This window comes from Oncorhynchus masou, chromosome 23 (assembly GCF_036934945.1).
Source record: "Oncorhynchus masou masou isolate Uvic2021 chromosome 23, UVic_Omas_1.1, whole genome shotgun sequence".
Lineage (NCBI taxonomy): Eukaryota > Metazoa > Chordata > Actinopteri > Salmoniformes > Salmonidae > Oncorhynchus > Oncorhynchus masou.
The window spans coordinates 48,029,497-48,051,025 of NC_088234.1; the positions used below are offsets into that span (position 1 = coordinate 48,029,497).

General features: G+C 42.9%; 1 protein-coding gene across 1 annotated transcript in view; it reads right to left on the minus strand.

Moving 5' to 3' along the window:
• Nucleotides 1-21,529, minus strand: part of LOC135510963 (Golgi-specific brefeldin A-resistance guanine nucleotide exchange factor 1-like) — an 81,977-nt gene that overhangs the window by 39,363 nt on the left and 21,085 nt on the right.

Sequence of the window (21,529 nt, forward strand, 5' to 3'; positions counted from 1 at the left end):
AGTCACAGAGAAACAAAGATCGCTTTGCATCTTTCGTGATGGGAAACCACCTCGGGCCAATCCGAAGAGGTAACCTCTCCATCTGAGGGTAACCAAGAGAACGAGATGGGGGTCGAGAGGGGCTGCAAAATACAAACCAGGTAAAACAACAAACGGACAAATTAGTGGAGTCACGAACAGCGTTTGGCGTGTTGTCGAAACACTGCTTGCCGTAGTAATACCACATGGATTAGGCTTCCTCTAGAGCAGCTACTCTAAACTCCAAAAAACGACTTGTGACTTCAAAAGGCTGAGACGAGCCTTGACCAATTTCCAAGATTGCACGTGACCACCGCGCATTAGCTTGCGATATCCAATATCCCCGCGGCTTGTTCGGAAATCAAATATTTAATAATTTGGACATTTCCACAACCTTTCATCGGACGCCAGGTCGCTCTTAGACTTGCTTCTGAAAGTAATCTTATCCCGCTTGCATTTTCTTTTTCTTCATTTTTTGGGGGATCTGATGTTTTCTTTGTATTCCCCATGAAAACCCTCAATGCTCCTTTGATGGGGAAGGTCCATTTGGTGTAAATTTAGCCACAATACTGAAGTACCTGCCTGAACAATGGTCTCAAAACAACCACAGGATCACCTGAACGCTCCTGAAAAGTAATCCCCACCCCCATCAGATATCAAGGCAGAAATAACAAAAACAAACTTAGAGGTTGTGTAAACTCCAAAAAGAGAAGGCGACCTCCGTTGCGTTCCTATCTATCAATCCATCAGCTCTTAGAAACTTTTAAAGGAGGGGGCTTAGTATCCATTACTTTACAGTTGGGAGAGTAAAAGGGAACGGGGGTGGAGGGTGCTCAAATTAATCCGTCAATAGAGGCTGATAAAGACTTCATCAGAAGCGATCACCCTGTAAGTGCCACGGCTGCGTCTCAAAGACCCTCAAATTGGAGAACTCAATTGTGTTGTATTGATCTGGCTGGCCATCGGTGAGTAGGGGCTGGCTCATCAGACAGCTCTCCTGGCAGGCCAGCCCAATCATCTTAAATAAAGGCTAAATATGGCTCTGTACTTCAGCTCAATCTCCAGGGCTTGTGAAGTGAAATAAATAAAGACAGCCCCTGCACCACCACAGTGAGACAATCACACCATAACCAGGTTGACCTCTGGCTGACATTGGCCAATATAAAAAAGGGGATTAACGTCCCTTACCCATCCATGTATGTATAGCCTATTGCCTCCCAACTCTGTGTCTGCATGCGCGTGGGTGTTAAATATCAGCCACATTAAATACGGTTTGGCATAATAGATTTTACCATTGTTTAAGTCCAATTTGTCTAATACTAAAAAGCTCAGCTAGGACATTTGGCCATGTTGGAACCATCGTCCAGTGTTGCATGGTTGCTGTGAGTCCATAGGGGAGAGTGAGGCTAAATGTAACATGGGTCAATTGTAGGGTAACTTACGGTAAAACACCTCCCTACTTGGCAACCAGGGAAGGTTTTTTGGGGGAAAATTGTGACATGAAGTGGTTTCTGTGAGAAGTACAGGCAGTATTACCCCGGGTGGCAGAACACCTGAAGTTACCCTCACGCCGTTTATGCAACTTTATTGGGACATAATTGTCATCAATAGGATGCTAACTAGTTCAAAGATCACATTTGGGTTCTAGCTAATGATTAGCCCAATAGGGTAAACGAAGATGGGCAATCCCATGCATCAGCCTATTTATTTATAAACACTATGCGGCATCAGTTGGGCTACAGGTGATAATACTTATTGCTAATAGCATACCTGATAATATCAACTATGCATAGGCTACATGCATGGTCCAATATGTAAAAAGTATTTTAAATAATTTTACCAATATGTTATTTAGCTAACTTCTGGAGGTGGAAATTATTTTAGATGGTGTCAGCTTAATTATATTTTTCATTCATTTTGGAGTAGAATGTCCTTTTAAAAAGTCACCAGAAATGAGTTACTCAGTCCTTCTACATAAAAACCACACTGACTGGTGTGTGCTTCCATGTGTGGCCTACCTCTGCAAACGACCACAGCAGAGACAGAGAGAGCCTGAACCTTTGCCCCCAGGAGAGCACCGCAGTCCACACCATCTAACGTATGCACATCTATTGGCAGTGGAGCAGAAAGGGCTTAAAACACAGGGAATACTAGGAGCTGTGCTCCAACTGTAAACTGGCACTGTAATGTAGACTCCAGTAGAAGACATTCACAAGAATACTAAGAGAACGTCCTGATAAACATTCAGTTTGATACATTAAAGGAAACAGTCTACCTATTTGTTGCTGATTTCGTACGGTGAATCTGAATATGGTGGTGAAGTCGAGTAGAAAAACTGCTATGCCTTATCAGAAGAGTGCAGCACAAGATCAAGGCAGAACTTTATATATGAGAGGGCTGCTTCAGAAGTGAAGAGCAAAAAAACGAACACAGGCAAATACAATAACTATTTATTTTCATACCCAATATATCAAAGCCAAAGAAGATGACATTCTTAGTGCATTGGCAGTAAACCTTTGTTTCTTCAAAGTAGCCATCTTTTGCACAATCTTGGCATTTTCTCAACCAGATTCATGAGGTAGTCACCTGGAATGCATTTCAGTTAACAGGTGTGCCTTGATAAAAGTTCATTTGTGGAATTTCTTTCCTTCTTAATGTGTTTGAGCCAATCAGTTGTGCTGTGACAAGGTAGGGGTGGTATACAGAAGTTAGCCCTATTTGGTAAAGAAACCAAGTCCATATTAAGGCAAGAACAGCTCAAATAAGCAAAGAGAAATTACAGTCCATCATTACTTTAAGACATGAAGGTCAGTCAATTCTGAAAATGTCAAGAACTTTGAAAAAAAAAACATCAAGCGCTATGATGAAACTGGCTCTCGCGAGGACCGCCACAGGAAAGGAAGACCCAGAGTTGGCTCTGCTGCAGAGGATCAGTTCATTAGAGGAAACTGCACCTCAGATTGCAGTTCAAATAAATGCTTCACAGAGTTCAAGTAACAGACATTACATCAACAGCGTGAATCAGGCCTTCATGGTCGATTTGCTACAAAGACACCATTATTATAGGACACCAATAAGAAGAAGAGACTTGCTTGGGCCAAGAAACTGGTGGAAATCTGTTCTTTGGTCTGATGACTCCAAATGTGAGATTTTTGGTATCCAACCGCCGTGTCTTTGTGAGACGCACAGTAGATGAACAGATGATCTCCGTATGTGTGGTTCCCAACGTGAAGCATGGAGGTGGTGTGATGGTGCTTTGCTGGTGACATTGTCAGTGACTTATTAAGAATTCAAGGCACACTTAACCAGCATGGCCACCACAGCATTCTGCAGGGATACACCATCCCATCTGGTTTGCGCTCAGTGGCACTATCATTTGTTTTTCAACAGGACAATGACCCAACACACCTCCAGGGTGTGTAAGGGCTATTTGAACAAAATGGTAGAGTGTTGGAGTGCTTCATCAGATGACCTGGCCTCCACAATCACCAGACCGCAACCAAATTGAGATGGTTTGGGATGAGTTGGTACGCAGAGTGAAGGAAAACAGCCAACAAGTGCTCGGCGTATGTGGGAACTCCTTCAATACTGTTGGAAAAGCATTCCATATGAAACTGGTTTAGAGAATGCCATGAGTGTGCAAAGCTGTCATCAAGGCAAAGGGTGGCTACTTTGAAGAATCTCAAATATAAAAATACATTTTGATTTGTTTAACTCTTTTTTTGGTTACTACATGATTCCATAAGTGTTATTTCATAGTTTTGATGTCTTCACTATTATTCTACAATGTGGAAAATAGTAAAAATAAAGAAAAACCCTTGAATGAGTAGGTGTCCAAACTTTTTACTGGTACTGTATATATTTCCACACTAGGAGATTAGAATAAATCTATACAATTGTGATAATGCCCTTTTAGTGTAAAAGCTGGTTTGAAAAAAAAAGAAAAAAAACCTGACATATCTGCCTGTTTTGGTGGGATGGAGTTTTAGCCTTCCATGCTGACATTACCATGCGTTAAATAAGACCAATTTGACAGAGTTCCAAACCTCTCTGCCAATAACAGCTAATTTCCAGTTTCCCCCTCCCAGACAATCCTACCAAAATCCTTGCTTTGCTAAGAAGCTATATGTTTCTTTTTGACCATTTTAATTGAAAACAATCACAGGTACTTAATTATTACCCAGAAATTATTTGAAATTGAGAAGAAAAAAAAGAGGCTGCATTGGACCTTTAAACAAATAAATACATTGGTTATCACCTAAAGAAAATGACAAAAATGTTCTGTAATATTGTATATAGCTTTGGAACCGTAACATTAAGTACTTTGGAGGAAAATGGGCACATTTCTCAATATATACACTGAATTTGAGAAGGGATTGTGTGACGATTAGCTTATCAACCATGGAATGCAGCATGACAACGTGAACATGATTAGTCGACAGTCTGCTGGGTGCGGCGTTATATATTCCTTCATTGGATTCCTATCTCCTTCCTATAAAATCTCTGGCAACGGCACCTTGCAGTGCACTTTGGACTAAAGAGGCAGACAAATAGTCAAATCACACATTTCTCGAGGTAGGAATATCGCAAAAATATGATCAACGTCTCTTTCGAGAGAAGACATTCTCCCGAGTTTTGACATCGGCCAGTATTGAAATCTGACATGTATGATAGATGTTCTTGCAATCTAAAAGTCATATTCCTATTAACTTCCAGTGTAATGAGACTATCACAGTTCTACGTCATACCGGACAGATTTCTGCCTACTTGAACACCAATAGCTCAGATAGACATGAACACATGAAATGACCCTGGGAATTGATCGAACATCGCACAGCGATGCACAAAAACAATACAACAATCAAAATGGGTGAACCTTTACTTCAACATGCAGCTCAGTCTTTGGGATTAGGTATTTGCTCATGATCTTATCAACTTCAGGTGTATAAAACATCAACTCAGAGCTCTCCAATAGCCATCATATCCAGTTTCATTAATTGTGATAGATTTACCCCTTGTTGTGCATGCCACTGAACCAACAGAGAGAAATCTGAATTCCATGAAAACTATGCATTACGCTCTACAAACACAAAGCCAATTTTCAAAAACGTGTGTGTATGTGAGTGAGAGACAGAGAGCGCGAGAGACAGGCGGAGGGAGGGAGGGGGACAGCTATTCAGAGCAGCACATGATTACAACACCAGAAATACTGTGGGCACTGGGCCTGGTCGCCCCTTTGTATTTGCTTAATTTAATCACAAAAGGATGAATAACTTAATTTGTCAGACTGCTGTGTCACATATTTTATACAATCACACAGGCTTGGTGCCCTCCGCCCAGTCTAAAACAGAATCCTTTCACCTTTCCTTTAAGACCCTCTCTGTTGGTCACTGACTTCCCAATTAAAAAGCATTTTTGATTCATTTAAAATATTTTTTGCTTACACAAATGTATCTATTTAAATGCAAAAAAAGGTTGGTTAAAATGTGGAAAACTGAAGACTGACTGAATTGTGCTGACTTGAGAGAAAATGCATACTGTACATTCTAAAGGAAGTAGGATACGGAGAGTTGCCAATGGTGCCTGTTTGTGAATGGGAGAAAACGTGACGAATGTGTGTATGATACGTTCTAGATTTATGACATGGGCATTGCACACATTCTGCTCTTCCCCTCCATGTCCTGACATTTTAAGACTCTTGGCTCCACAGTTAAAAATGTATTTAATTTTACGCCTTTCATGAGCTGAACAGGACCATTGTGTGTGCGCATGTGTGTATGCATGCGTTTGAGCACACACATATTGTAGTGCATGCCCTGCACACAACCTAATGCTAATGTGCCCTCACAGTAACGGACAAAGGGAGAAAAATACATGTGCAACAGCAGACCTGTCAAATCCCTGAGATTCTACTACCCCACACACACACACTCCAATTCAGACAGTCCACGATCTCACAGTGAAAATTACCTCAAAACAAAATGACACCATGGGTGCGTGAGTGAAGAGCAGGGGTGAGGGGGGGTTAGTCACCCCTGTGACTGGCGCAGCGGCCTAAAACCAAACACTGATGGTTATTGATCTGGAGCCCCGCTCCTGGAATTAGAGTCAGGGGCCTTCCAGCGGCCGGCTCTTAATGCTGGGGGAGAGGGGACGTTTTAACAAGGCCAGCAAGGCTAAATGAAATCCAGGGAGAATTTTCATCTAGCGCTAGCAAGTCCTGGACGACAGTCTTATCCATCTGTCGGGAGAAGTTTGATGCATGTCAACTTGGCAAGCCCTCCCTCCTTCGATCTTTTCCCCCCCATCGCTCCCTCCTCTTGAAGGAAATTGGCACTTGTCAAAAGGGGGGCAATTAGGATGTACCAATGTTATGAAACTCCATATGGTTGTTTCGTCCAACCCGCAGCGGTATTTTATAGATGCTTTGAACAATGCCTCGGCACAACCTAAACAGGCAATTTAAAAGCCCCAGAGAAATTAAAACTTTTCCAAGTGCTTCGGAAATAACTCACTGTAGCTTTTGCAGGGCTACAACACGAGTGTTTCCTAGTGGGGAATAGAATATAGTTTGCATATATATATATATATATTACACATACACACACACATACATACCTTGTCTTAGGTTGCTAAGTGGCCAGCGAATGTAAGATAGAGCCAATAGTAGAGCCAGAGTTTTCAATTAATTGCTACAATTGAGTGTTAATTATTTTCAGTGAAAATCAATTTGTTATCCTCTTAAGGATCCACCCCTTTTTTTCCAATTTGCACCTAAAAATGACATACCCAAATCTAACTGCCCTGAAGCAAGGATATGCATATTCTTGGTACCATTTTAAAGGAAACACTTGGAAGTTTGTGGAAATGTGAAAGGAATGTAGGAGAACATAACACAATAGATCTGGTATAAGATAGTACAAAGGAAAAAAAACGTTATTTTCTATTTTTTTTGTACCATCATCTTTGCAATGCAAGAGAAAGGCCATAATGTATTATTCCAGCCCAGGTGCAATTTACAATTTGGCCACTAGATGACAGCAGCATATGTGCAACATTTTAGACTGATCCAATGAACCATTGCATTTCTGTTTAAAAAATTGTATCAAGACTGCCCAAATGTGCCTAATGTGTTTATAATAACTTTTAAGTTCAAAACTGTGTGCTCTCTTCAAACAATAGCATGGTATTATTTCACTGTAATAGCTACTGTAAATTGGACAGTGCCGTTAGATTAAGAATTTAAGCTTCCTGCCAATATCAGATATGTCTATGTCCTAAATACCACCGCCACAAAGTCAAAACAGCTTTCACAGAGAAATCAATAGGCGAATATCACAGCCAATCACAACACTGGCAGGTAAGTAAGTGTGAAACTATCATTCCACTATTAATGCAGGTATATTAGGGACATTCTGAAATTACAAAGCAAAAATTCTAAAGAAAATGTGTTGAACCTTTAACCTTTAGCCCTGCATACCACTGCTGGCTTGCTTCTGAAGCTACGCAGGGTTGGTCCTGGTCAGTCCCTGGATGGGAGACCAGATACTGCTGGAAGTGGTGCTGGAGGGCCAGTAGGAGGCACTCTTTCCTATGGTCTAAAAAAATATCCCAATGCCCCAGGGCAGTGATTGGGGACACTACCCTGTGTAGGGTGTCGTCTTTCGGATGGGACTTTAAATGGGTGTCCTGACTCTCTGAGGTCATTAAAGATCCCATGGCACTTATCGTAAGAGTAGGGGTGTTAACCCCGGTGTCCTGGCTAAATTCCCAATCTGGCCCTCAAACCATCACGGTCACCTAATAATCCCCAGTTTACGATTGGCTCATTCATCCCCCTCCTCTCCCCTGTAACTATTCCCCAGGTCTTTGCTGTAAATGAGAACGTGTTCTCAATCAACTTACCCGGTAAAATAACAGATAAATAAAAATGTAAAACAACAAAGTTGGCCAATACATATAAAATGCTTCTCTGATATTAACAATAGAGGCTTGTTGCAGTATTTGCTATAAACTCTTGGATTCAAAGGAATCCCTCAGTCATGTTTACCATCTTTAAACACCAACATGATTATTGTGAACAGAGAAGTCAAAGCATGTGATTATTATTATCTCGTCTAGAGGGAAAACCTTTGTGCCTGGTGGTGGCTTTGTGTCACCACTTGTCCCCTCACTGCTGGCTGGGGACAGAGGTGGAGTCACGCAATTTGACTGTGCATACGTTTGTGTGTGTGTGTGTGTGTGTGTGTGTGTGTGTGCCCGTGCATGTGTAGGGAGCTGCGAAAGAGATGGCACAGCATAAACTTTAATTCACACAGATAAACAAAAGAACTGTTTGGTTTCCTAATCCAGGCAGTCTTTCATACGCTCTCCTCCTCTTCATAATCACTCCATCAGTCTTTCAGCAGGTCACTGAAACCGAGGCCGCTTGCCACCAAGGCTTTGTTTGCCACATCTTGGGACAGATATTAAAAAAGGCAGTGCAAAACACCAAGCAAACACAAACAGCCTGGCCAGCACCTCTGACCCACGGGGCTCTGTTCAAACTGCCCTCTGGATTTATAACGACCACAAACAGGAGAGGACATTGCTAGGGAGAAATACCCCTGTTTACATGAGAGAGAGCGTGCATGCTAAACAATGGATATTGAAGGGGCATACAGCCACGGTAATAGCCAGGCAGTGGACAAAGGCTTGAGGAATGCGGGCTTCTAATTAAACCACACTATTCCATTGTCAATCAAGCCCTCAATTCATATTTATATTCAAATAAAGTTAGATTGCCTTTCATCTAGGCTAACCAACCAAAAATACCCATGTTCTCAGACAACCTGTAGCTAAAAGTCTATTTAAGAGTAACTCAGCTCTGCTGTTATAAAAATGCAAACAAGTGGTAAAAAAGAACACCAAGCGCATTCAAAAAGCATGACTTCATTAGTAAACCTTCCCGGCCCAGGAACCGGCGCTGCCTTGCACCTGTTATCCTGTACATAAAATGTCTTTTCTATGGTGCATACTTTGCACAGAAGCAGTATTATTCCAGCCGAGGGCTGGACAGGCCCCGGTCGTCCAGTTAATGTGTTTCACAGCCTGCCGTCGCCACTATGATGGATGGACATATTTTACACTCAATCAACTAATAAATAACGGATGTTTTATCATGCCGAATTAAAACATTTGAGAGAATGAGGGGGAAGGTAGGATGAGGCGCATTGAGTTCAGTTCCTGTGTTTGTCTGTCATACACTGTATTGTGTAAAATCTCCAAAACTCATGAAAAGATTCCTTACGTCCAATGTTAAGGTCTCGCGACACATCTCATTATAAATCGATGATCTTGAGTTTGGTTTTCAGGACTAAGTTGCTCTAAAAAACCGTTTCCACCCAATGACATACCTCGAGGCAAATACGGCCCCCATTATCTAATCCAATCCATTTTATTTCAAAGTGCTTGCGCTGTCATACGCTGCCCTTCAGAAGAGGTGACCTGGTATTATCACCTCTATTTCCAGAAAAACAAACAGAGAGCAACACTGAATTTCCATCCGATCCTTCGACCATGTACCCTTGCCGATCCTGGTGCGACTCTTGTGAAAGACGTGGGGGGGGGGGGGGGGGTTCTCTGTTTGGTACAGTAAAGGGTTAAGCTGCAGATGGCGGTCAGCTCGGCAGGATAAATCGACACACATGCTCCAGCTCGGACTAGATTTCACACCCATCCTGACGAGTACTACCATCCACAACTGCATGGAAAGAATGAGGGGTGGAGGGAGAAAGAGAGCGAGAGAAACGAGGGGGGGGGGGGCCTCCACTCTTTCACCTGCTGCATTCCTTCAGCTCCCAACTAATGGCATTCCCTGGGGTCTGAAGGAATCCTGCAACCACGCACTGTAGATTTAGACAACAGGCCCCGGCTACTGTTTTAGCAAGAAACAATACCCACCGCCACACACTAAATCAGAGCCCGCCTGGAATTACATTAAGGTTTCAGCTGAGCAGTTGGAACACACAGAGACCTATGCTTTTTATGTGAGGAGGCTCTATTTTCAACATGATTCTATTCTGAAAATCAGTCCTGTACTTTTCTTTTCCATTTCACAGTGGCAAAGAGAGTTTGATTATCTTAAGAAATATTCTCTACTGTGCCAAATACAGCCATTTAAAAATATGATACAACCATCAATGACGACAACTTTGAAGTACATTGTGTCAATCTTTTTGGTCTGTTCTCAAGACGTATGGCTTTGTAAAATGCATAGCCTACATTTAAGCCGGTTAGCTCTACTGGAGGCAACAAATTATTTACCAGCTGTTTAGAGAAAATGAGAGCAAGATGACCAGTGATCCAATTCATGCATGGTACTCTCACACACTTCTCACTCTTTCTCAGTCCATAAAGGTAAAATTTAGGGCTAGAGAGTATAAATCGAACACCCCAAGTGGTTTCTTTACCATTCAGCCATCCGATTTGCCACCAATGCTCCTTATTAGGACACATCGCTCCTCTCTATACTCTTCTGTAATCTGGTCATCTCTGTATACCTGTCACAAGACCCACTGGTTGATGCTTATTTTTTTTTATAAAACCCTCTTAGATCTCACTCCCCCCTATCTGAGATACCTACTGCAGTCCACATCCTCCACATTCAACAGCAGTTCTGCCAGTCACAGTCTGTTAAAGGTCCCCAAAGCACACACATCCCTGGGTCGCTCGTCTTTCCAGTTCGCTGCAACTAGTGACTGGAACAAGCTGCAAAAACACTCAAACTAAAACAGTATTACCTCCATCTCTTCATTGAAAGACTCAATCATGGACAGTCTTATTGACAGTTGTGGCTGCTTCGCGTGATGTATTGTCTCTACCTTCTTGCCATTTGTGCTGTTGTCTGTGCCCAATAAAGTTTGTACCATGTTTTATGCTTCCATGTTGTGTTGCTACCATGCTGTGTTGTCGTGTTAGGTCTCTTTATATGTTGTCTCCCTTGTCGTGGTGTGTTTAGTCCTAGTCTTTATAGATTTGTTTTTATTTCTAATCCCAGGCCCCGTCCCCGCAGGAGGCCTTTCGGTAGGTCGACATTGTAAATAAGAATTTGTTCTTAACTGACATGCCTAGTTATATAAAAGTTTTCAAAATATTTTTTTTTAAGTGAAGGAAGCAGTGGATGGTTAGGACAGAGGAGTAGACTGTAGAGGAGTCACGGCATGACAAGAAAACCTACTGCCTGCCAGCATGAGCCCTTCAAGGTGCCATTACACAGTCAGAGCTCTGACTGCTCTCCAGATAGAATTCCCAAGGACTACTGTTGAACTATCTCCAGAGCACAGACACTTCCTCTGCCACCTTGACATTACTGGAAGGACCAGCTGTGCTTCTGCTGCCGTGTTCACACAACGGAGGGATGGCTAAACCATGAATGAATGAATGGTTGGATAAATCACCAAAGAATACATTCTAATATTTGATCTAGAAAAGGTGTTGCGTGTTATGCCTAAACTATGATCGTTAGGCTATGGTCATTTTAGAAGGTAAACAATTCAGTCCTGTTTTTCCTATATATGTAAGGTGTTGTTGGGCACTGAGCAAATATGGAAATATGTTTAGAAAATGTTTGAAATAACTAGTGTGGGCTTTGATTTACCAACAGCGAAAGTGTGACCAAGGATTCACCTTTTCATCACTGTTTGAGCTGCAGGTAAAACAGACGGTGGGGATTTGGAATAGAGACAACATGCAGGAAAACATGATTCAATGGAAAGGCCAGTCATCCCTGCCCCCTCATTTCAATGTACTACTCAGTCCCAGCTGAGTATTAGTCTGATACCCCTGTATTCAGACGTGATGCACTCTTTATGCCCGCCCTGCATTGACAGAAAATCCAAAAATCCTCTGTGTGTGTTTAATAAATCGCAGCAGTTAGGTGAGACGGATTAGTCTCAAGTCACCTAATGACTATATTATGAGCCGCAGCATTAGGAGGGATTAATGCTAATCTTGGCTGTTTCAGTTTACCCTGGGCTGGAGGGTGGGCGGGTCGAGAGGACAACGCCGCGCCCCAGCCAGTCAGCTCCTAAATACAGCAAAAGCATATTAATGAGCACTTCCCTATGCTGCCTTTTGTTCTGCAGGGAGTGGACTAGCCAATACACCATCACTCGGCTAGTATACTGTTTAGCCAGTCAGTGGCACACACATGAATAACTAGTGCTGACAACTCCTCCTCGGCTAGCAGTAAACACTGTACAGCTGGAATAAACTCCCAAACAAACAGAGGTTTTAGACTGTACACACAGCTAAAAGCCTCTTCAGTCCATCTCGCCGTCAGATCTGCAGCCCATTGACAGAGCTGAGAGAATTTCTGAGCCCATTTTACAGGGTCAGCTCCTCCTGCTAACAGCACCATAAACAAGTCTACAGGGGGAATGCAGATGAGGGATGAAGTGGGTCATATAGCCAAACATTGAAATTAAGAAATTCAGATTCAAGTGCGTACTTATAACTTCTTTTTTTTAACCGTGTTGACTTGGACCACTTCACTGTCACCAAGTCTAACATTATCCAGCGATATGACACGGAGAGTTGTTCCTTACACTGTAATATACATCCAAAAAAAGAATGTGAAAGTTTGAGATTTCATAACAAGATCTCATAAAATACATACATATCGAGTCTTGTCCAAAGTGTTGCGTAGTCACCATGTACAGCATTTCTCCTCTCCATGGCAACGCATGGTGACTTTAGACAACAGTGGCTTTGGGACCGGGGAACATTTCTGTTCAGTGATGCCACATGGGCTCCGTGGTGGGGAAACATTAAAGCCTATCGGGTGTATCCCCACTGGGGCTCTGAAATACCCCGCTCAGAGTGGCTGGAGATGCTCTGGCTGGCTTATCAGACCAAGGCGACAACTGTCATAAATTACTCCCCAGTGGGTCCACATGTTTGCGATACTGTAACCAGCTTTGGGTAAATGCAGAGGCCAGGGTCTGGGCCAAGAGGGTACGCTATGTGTCCCGCCATCCCGCAGCGAGGCTCTTGGCATGGCTTACGGCTCTATGCCTCTTCTCCTGTAGGGGGGTGTCAGCGGGATAGAGAAACGAACCCTCCAGTCTTCTCTACAGCTACCAGGAGATGCAATCCTTCAAGTTTCCCTCAGCATTTGTGCAGTGGGGCTGAGGGGTTGAAGAGCAAAAAACAGAGCTACTCTATCGCAGTTCAGATGGCAGGCCCTTCTAGTGATGTATAAAGTGCACTTCCCTGAGGCTTGCTGTTTGTCATAAAACATCTCTCAGCACATAATTGACCCAAACCGGAGAGGCAAAGGGAAAAAAGGAATACAAACACAATTTACAAAAAGGGTTTGAGTTTAATACTGAGGCCGTTTGCCAGGAGTGCAGTAATTTTAAACCATGCCGCATTAAGTGGCTCCTCGAAGATACTGTGGGGTACTGTTGGACAGCTGAGCAAATGGGACTGGATCCAGCAAGTGCATTATCTTTATGAATTCATGACAAAATTCTGCTCTGATAGCAGCGGTGGGCTAGGTGTTTGTAAACACTTGAGGCAGCTCTCACATGAGAAAGTCAAAGATCAAAAATGTAGATCTAAACGCAGGGCTACAGCACTTCCATCCATACGATTTGTGGCCTCGTCTCATCTCACTTATCGTCCGCCTTGTCAGCCTCCGCGCGCTGCTTGAGTGGATGATTCAATGCCATCTAGCCTTTTCATTCATTACAAGGCCCTTGCTTTCATCCACAATACACCAGGCTCTGACTTGATCAGTATTTATTTAGAGAATCAAAACATTCAACATGGTAAAATGGAATCTACCAAGCTTTCAAGTTTATGTTCTGTTCTTTCTTTTCTCCATATGTTCTATACCACAAAATGCCTTGATCAGAGAAAAAAATGCTTTAGTCTCAAACAGACCGCTTTGGGTTGGTCCCTCCCAGGCAAGGGGAAGAGTGCCAATGGTCGATTTTTATTAACTTCAAAATAATGTGACACAAAAACAATAGAACAGGGTATTTAAAGTATGGTCTTGCCAGTTCAGTTGGTAACGTAGTACGACATCATTTGGATCACAGAGCAAACGCTGAGAATGTTGCTTACATTACAGGCTTTACAGGGATTAGCTCCAAACCACTAAATGGAGGTCCACACACTCTTTTACACTCTTCCGCTTGTCCAACTGTAGAAATAAAGAGAGTATACCAGTACTTCTACATCAACATATTCTGAACTAGGCTATATCAAGTTAAAAGTATTTAAAGCCCAACCAACATTTAACGAACCCACGGTCTGTGACAAAATAAAGCCAATTTTAAAAAGATTTGTGATACAAAATATAATATCTGGATTTCCTCCATTTGTTGTTTTTTTACTATTCCAAACCCATGGCCTAAATTCTTGCCCATAAAGTGTGTTTCTGCAGCGCACTGCGTCTCCATCGGGCCCTGTTCGTTCTGCTCACGCAAGGCTGCGCCTATCCGATCCGACTGGCATCACTGCCATGGAATGCTGAAGTCCACATTTTTCCCATTCAGCAAGGAAAAACGGCCTTTCAAAACCAATCAGCTAGAAATGTTGCTTTGTTTTTATTTTCGACTGAACTTCCTGAAACCCATTATGGAGCTGTCAGGGATGTATACTTAGCTATGGCAACACAGGGCCTCCTCGCCCCCTTGCGCCACTGGTCATGTCACCTCTGATAAACAGAAAAACAATCGCCAATCCCTTTTGTCACCTTTAAAGAAAATGGCTGTGTGTGTGTGTGTGTGTGTGTGTGTGTGTGTGTGTGTGTGTGTGTGTGTGTGTCGAGCAGACAGAGGTGGGGCATCTCTCTGTGTACACAACTGCAATGGGTCATTGGCTAAACGTGCCCTCTATACATCTCTACTCTCCTACTCTGACAGCACCTGATACTACATTCGCCCAATGATAAAGGAAGTGTTAACCTATAATTATGAAAGTATCTGTCACAACTTCAATGGCCCTAGAGATCCCGTTCAACTTGTCCTGTAATGGCTCAGCATACATGCGTGTTGAGAGATGGCTGAATCGGTTGGGTTGTCTACAATACAGTTAGCTAGTGCCTCAAGAGTAAACAATGGAATAAATGTTTAACATAAAAATGGCCAACGTTAACACTGTACGCAAACCGGCTGCGCGCGGGCCATCGTGCATAAATAGATTGTCGCCCCACACCAAACGCGATCATGACACGCAGGTTGAAATATCAAAACAAACTCTGAACCAATTGTATTAATTTGGGAACTGATCGAAAAGCATTGAACATTTATGGCAATTTAGCTAGCGAGCTTGCAGTTGCTAGCTAATTTGTCCTGGGAACTAAACGTTGAGTTGTTATTTTACCCGAAATGCAGAAGGTCCTCTACTCCAAAAATTAATCCACACATAAAACGGTCAACCAAATCGTTTCTAGTCATCTCTCCTCCTTCCAGGCTTTTTCTTCTTTGGACTTTATATGGCGATTGGCATCTAACTTTCATAGTTACCACGACAATCGACCGAACTCAGTTCATCTTTCAATCACCCACGTGGGTATAACCAATGAGATGGATCATGGGTATCTGCTACTATAAACCAATGAGATGGGAGATGCAGGACTTGCGCCGCGTTCAGCGTCACAAAAATAACTTGACTTCTATTATAGCGATTGGCAACGCAGACGCCCGTTGGCGTACGCGAGCAGTGTGGGTGCAATAATTGAATAGCAAGTATGTTTACATTTATGTTGCAATGCTCGCGCACACGACGCAAGCGTTGTGGTCAGCATGTTATGCTGATACAAATGCAGACACTGTTCTTGAACTACATCCATATAACACACCAGAGTAAAGACTTGAATTATGGATTAGTAAACCATATTGCAATATCACAAACATATGTATTTAGCCCAAAAACCTGTAAAACTATTGATTGCTCAAGGCGCTTCATAAAAGGGAATAAGTGTGACAAACCACACAAAACAACGAAGTGATGAAAAGAAAACGTGAAAGTCAAAAAGACGAGGGCCAGACAACGTGTGATCGGAGTCTTGAGAAAGCCTACCCTAGATTTCAGGATTTTGCTTTCTTATCTGTACCATATAGCTGTCAGAGCAGCTCACAGATTACTGCACCTGTACATAGCCCATCTATAGCCAATTGTCACGCCCTGGTCTTAGTATTTTGTGTTTTCTTTATTTATTTGGTCAGGCCAGGGTGTGACATGGGTTTTGGTATGTGGTGTGTTTTTGTCTTGGGGTTTTTCACAGGTATTGGGATTGTAGCTTAGTGGGGTTTTCTAGCTTAGTCTATGGCTGTCTGAAGTGGTTCTCAATCAGAGGCAGGTGTTTATCGTTGTCTCTGATTGGGAACCATATTTAGGCAGCCATATTCTTTGAGTGTGTCTTAGGTGATTGTCCTTGTTATTGTCTGTGTTACTTTGCACCAGTATAGGCTGTTTCGGTTTTCGTGTTACGTTTCTTGTTTTGTAGTGTTTAGTTGTTTTTTTATTAAACATTAATCTCAATAGCCACGCCGCATTTTGGTCCAACTCTCTTTCACATGAAGAAAACCGTTACACCAATCTATCATTTAGCCCAAACAACTACCTCTCCCCCTACTGTATTTATTTATTTTGCTCCTTTGCACCCCCATTATTTCTCCCTCTACTTTGCACATTCTTCCACTGCAAATCTACCATTCCAGTGTTTATTTTATTTTTTTACTTGCTATATTGTATTTACTTTGCCACCATGGCCTTTTTTGCCTTTACCTCCCTTATCTCACCTCATTTGCTCACATCGTATATAGACATGTTTCTACTGTATTATTGACTGTATGTTTGTTTTACTCCATGTGTAACTCTGTGTTGTTGTACCTGTCGAACTGCTTTGCTTTATCTTGGCCAGGTCGCAATTGTAAATGAGAACTTGTTCTCAACTTGCCTACCTGGTTAAGTAAAGGTGAAATAAATAAATAAAATATAGGTCGGTTAAACTGCCGACCTTCACTTTACTGCCATTATACCTACCAACAAAACTAACTATCCATTAGTCACCATCTGTATTTCTTTTCCTTTGAACGAGTGGAGTGAATGTCAGCGTGTGGCGCGTCCAAATAAAGAGCAAACCTAAAGTTCAGAGGAATCTGTGCTTTGAGCCTTGGATTAGTTTGATCAATACTCGTCTCAACAGTAACAGTGCTGCCCACTGGTTCACAAGTTCAGTTCCCCCCTGACCTCGGTGTCTGAGATACAGAGCAGCACCAACCCCCTTCTCTTCGCACACACACACAGACACACCGCAAAAACAAGACGCAATACTACGCCGCAAGTGTTCCCAGGTCGTAAATTCAGGGACCACATTTCACCCCTCATAACCCGCTCCACTACTGCCAGTTTAGCATTTTTACTATTTAAAACTAACATGGGTTTATGTGCATAGCTGGGATGGCTGCAGTCTGCCTTGTGCGTACAAGCCCTACTCTGACTGAAGAGAGGAGGGGCTACAGAGTTGGAGCCACCACACCCCTCTCACACAGGGATTAGACTACAACAGACAAATCTGGCTATATTTATCTTTTGCTGCTTTTCACTACATCAGTGGTCACCAACCTTTTCAGTCAAGATCACTGAGTAAAAATACACGCAGAGAACTACAGTCCAGATTTTTTTTAAAGACGACTTAAATGTAAGCCTATGCAACATTAACAAATTAAAAACAGTCCTGTCGCAATGAGGTTTGTGCAGAAGGCTATAGGTCCAATATGTTATCACTGCATGCATTGGCTATGCTTGAATGTGAGCATAATATTATTATTACTACTACGACTGATGGCCTGCATCTGATGATCAGTCTGAGGGGAGGGAGCTCTCCCTCCCTCTGAGAAAAGGGGACAGTCTTTGGGCTGATGGCGAAACTCAAGTCGCACTGCATTATTTCTGCCTCATGTTACTCCCATGACCAGAAAATGTGAAATATTCCTCACTATTAAAAAAGACAATAATAATAACTTTGTAAGCTTATCAGAACACTTTGCTCTACTCATTAATTGCAGCTGCAGTGCTGGTTGTAGCATGACGAAGTAGGGAGGACACATTTTATGGCTTATAAAAATGTTTAACAAAGTGTTGACAGGGCTGAATAACAACTTAAACATGAACTTTCTCAAAAAGAGCAGCTCATTGCTGTATTCGTTGAGCCTCTAGTCACGGTTTTAAAATCTTACAGTATCAACTTTTCTGTGCGTTCAATACTTATTTTTACAGTCTACGGCTCAAGGAAACTGTGCAGACATGGAGCTCTGAGCTATCTGATTGGCCAGCAGTAGGCCTATAAGTGCACTTGATTTGGTTTCTGGGACTGCTGGGTAGACTGAGTTCTACCTTCAGACACATTAAATGGTTCAAAAATGGGCTGCTGAATTAAGAGTGCCTACTGCCAACAGTATAAAAAAATTAATTGTTTTTTACAGAAATGTTTGGTGATCGACTAGGAATGACGTTTATTTATTTATTTTACCTTTATTTAACTAGGCAAGTCAGTTAAGAACAAATTCTTATTTTCAATGACGGCCTAGGAACAGTGGGTTAACTGCCTGTTCAGGGGCAGAACGACAGATTTGTACCTTGTCAGCTCGGGGGTTTGAACTTGCAACCTTCCGGTTACTAGTCCAACGCTCTAACCACAAGGCTACACTGCCGTGGAGATCAACCAATCGATCGTGATCGACCAGTTGGTGACCACTGAACACCTTGGAGTGTTTAAGAGGCTAAGACACATTGTACAGTGACAAAAGAATCTAAAACGATATAGCCACGATATTTTACATTCAATCGGGAGGTCCAGTTTCTAAAGAAAACATCACCACCTCTAACTTTAAAATGTCTCAGAAACCTCAGTGTGTGCGCGTGTATATATAAATAAATAAATGACCGAAATAGCGAAAAAAATCAAAAGCCATTTACGAGAGAGATGAGGGGTGGGGCAAAGGGGGGTGTCTGCCGGCAAGGTGAGACTTTATTCAATACATGAATTACCCAGGACCACCTTGTCCCTTGTGTCCATGTCACAGTCAAATCCGTCAGCCAGAGGAGCACCATGGCCATAACAAAGGGAGCCAGAGGGAGGGGTAGACTGGCAGTATATCAGCAGTTCTATTTCGCTTTCAGACCAATCAACACCTCCTTGTTGTCGCAGGTTGTTAGCATGTCTCCTCGTCGGCTGCGTGGGCCGCTAGGCCCGACCGTCTCCCTCCCCTGTCAGCAGGACGGCTTTTGTCAAAATGTGTAATCGGCAGTGCTGATCCCATTCTATTTTAGAAGGACGCGTCAACAGGTTTAAAACGCTCGCCGCATATGCCACCTTTTTTTCAATTCAATATTTATGAACCCGGAAACACTGGCAGTTGTTTAAAATCACCCCTCCCCAAGCCTGTTCCACCCCTCCTCTCAGCCATTCCCCCCAGTCGTCCCGCGACAAGAAAGTTGACCCATGTCACCTTGACAGCACACACTCCCTTCAAAACCCAGCTGCGGCCCAAAAATAGGCTGTCTTTTTTCCTTTTTTATTTGTGGCGTCCACTTGGAAGCTATTGCCTTTTGCCAGTGCCTCTGTTCCATGCCGAAACAGGAGGGGGGGGTTGACAACCCAATGGCCGTACTCAAGAGTTTTGACAGGTGATTTCATTGAAGTGTAATCGAGTATCGGCTTGGCATGTTCAATGAACAAGGCAATGATCTTAGCCTCCCCATCACACACACACACACACACACACACAAGTTGCCATAATGTTGAAGACTCAACAGCAACATGCAGTCTCTTCTGGGAACTACATTAGGTTTTCCAACAGCGTCAGTACAGGAAGTTAAAATGTTCCTAGAATAAAACGTTCTTTAAAAACGGTACTTATAATTCAGTACAATATAATTCAGGGATTGGGAATGAGGGTGACCTTGATTTACAGTCTTACTTAGCAAGACTGACAAAACTAAAAATGTGAATTCTATGTATCAATGTGTGTGCATGCATGTGTGAGAATCACAGTTGGAAGCTGAAGCACACAGCAATGCTTATCTAATTGGATATGTGTATTAGAATGTCCGTGGTCACAGGGCCATTATGGGGCATGAAATAACAAGCAGCTGTGTGTGGAGAGACAATGTGTGTGCGCGCGAATGTGTGTGTGAGGGGGGTGTAGGTCTGCAGGGAGGTTTATTAACACAGTCCATCAAGGCAGTCTGGGATTCGCACTGGGACGCCCAAGGCTTAAGATGTGAGCGCCACACAAGCAAGACACTGCCTCCTCGCAATACTAATATCGGCCCTTATTTTCGACAACAATAAAATCCCATTCCACCAACCCCCCCAACACCCAATAGCAGGGCCGCTTCCACAGCTAGTCGAGTGTGCAGTTTGATTTCTCCAGCTTTGCTGTCCTACTGAGGAGATTATCCTGGCCACTGACAGTCAGTGGTCCACTGCTTTATTTCTGACTTTCCAATGTACCCTTCCAGTAAACAACCTTGTGTCCACCGTTAACCAATTGAATGCAATATTTCACATTGTCTGTCAAAGGTGTTCAGGGTTGAGCCCCTATATTTGTCCATGCTATGACTAACAAAAACAGGCTTTTACAACCAGGCATGCCCTACAGCAGACCGACTCACTCAGAATGAAGAGGAAAACTCTAATAGGGACTATGATTTATGTACGCTTCACACAACAAAACCCTCTGACAAGACCAGCCAGAAGCTGTAAGCTAAATGTAGAAACTGTAAACTAAATTAAATTAGCTAAATATCTAGCCCACATAATCCACAGCATTTGCATGGGGTAAATATTCATCTAGAAGATTGAGGTGACGTACTGTATAGACCTATCATTTTAATCTATACATGAGAAAGTCTCAACACACTGTATGTGAACTAGACTAGAGCACAGATCCCGGTTTGCCAGGCACCCCTGAGATTTATTGGGATTGTGATGAGCCAGGGGTCATTCCAGCCACCCAATAGAAATGCAAATAACATCACGCTGAAAAGTGACCTGCTATAGAATGACTAATTAAAAAGGTAAAAATGCTGTCCGTGAGGCGCCAACAATACACGGGGCAGAAACTGCCGCCACACAAACACAATTCTGAGCCTCGTCTAAAACGGTTTCAGCCTTGTGTTGGACTATACATAGCGACACGCTCACTTACACATTGAAAGCGAACACTTGGCACCTCCAAAAATTGTCAATACCGGGTCATATTGTCAATCTGCAAAATGCTGTCCGCCCCATCAAAGTGTCACCACATGCGCTCCCGGGTTGTTTTTAGAGCAGACCTCCAGTGTGGACGGGTGCAGGAGGCAGAGGTGTTGAAATGTCCCAAACCCCACCTTAATACTCCCTGCTTTAATAATGTTCTCAGCTCCCAGTGTGGAGTCATTAAAGCAACATTGAACTTAAAACCTATTACCTCCAGGCTGAACAAAGACAGGGGAGGTCCTGTTGGAG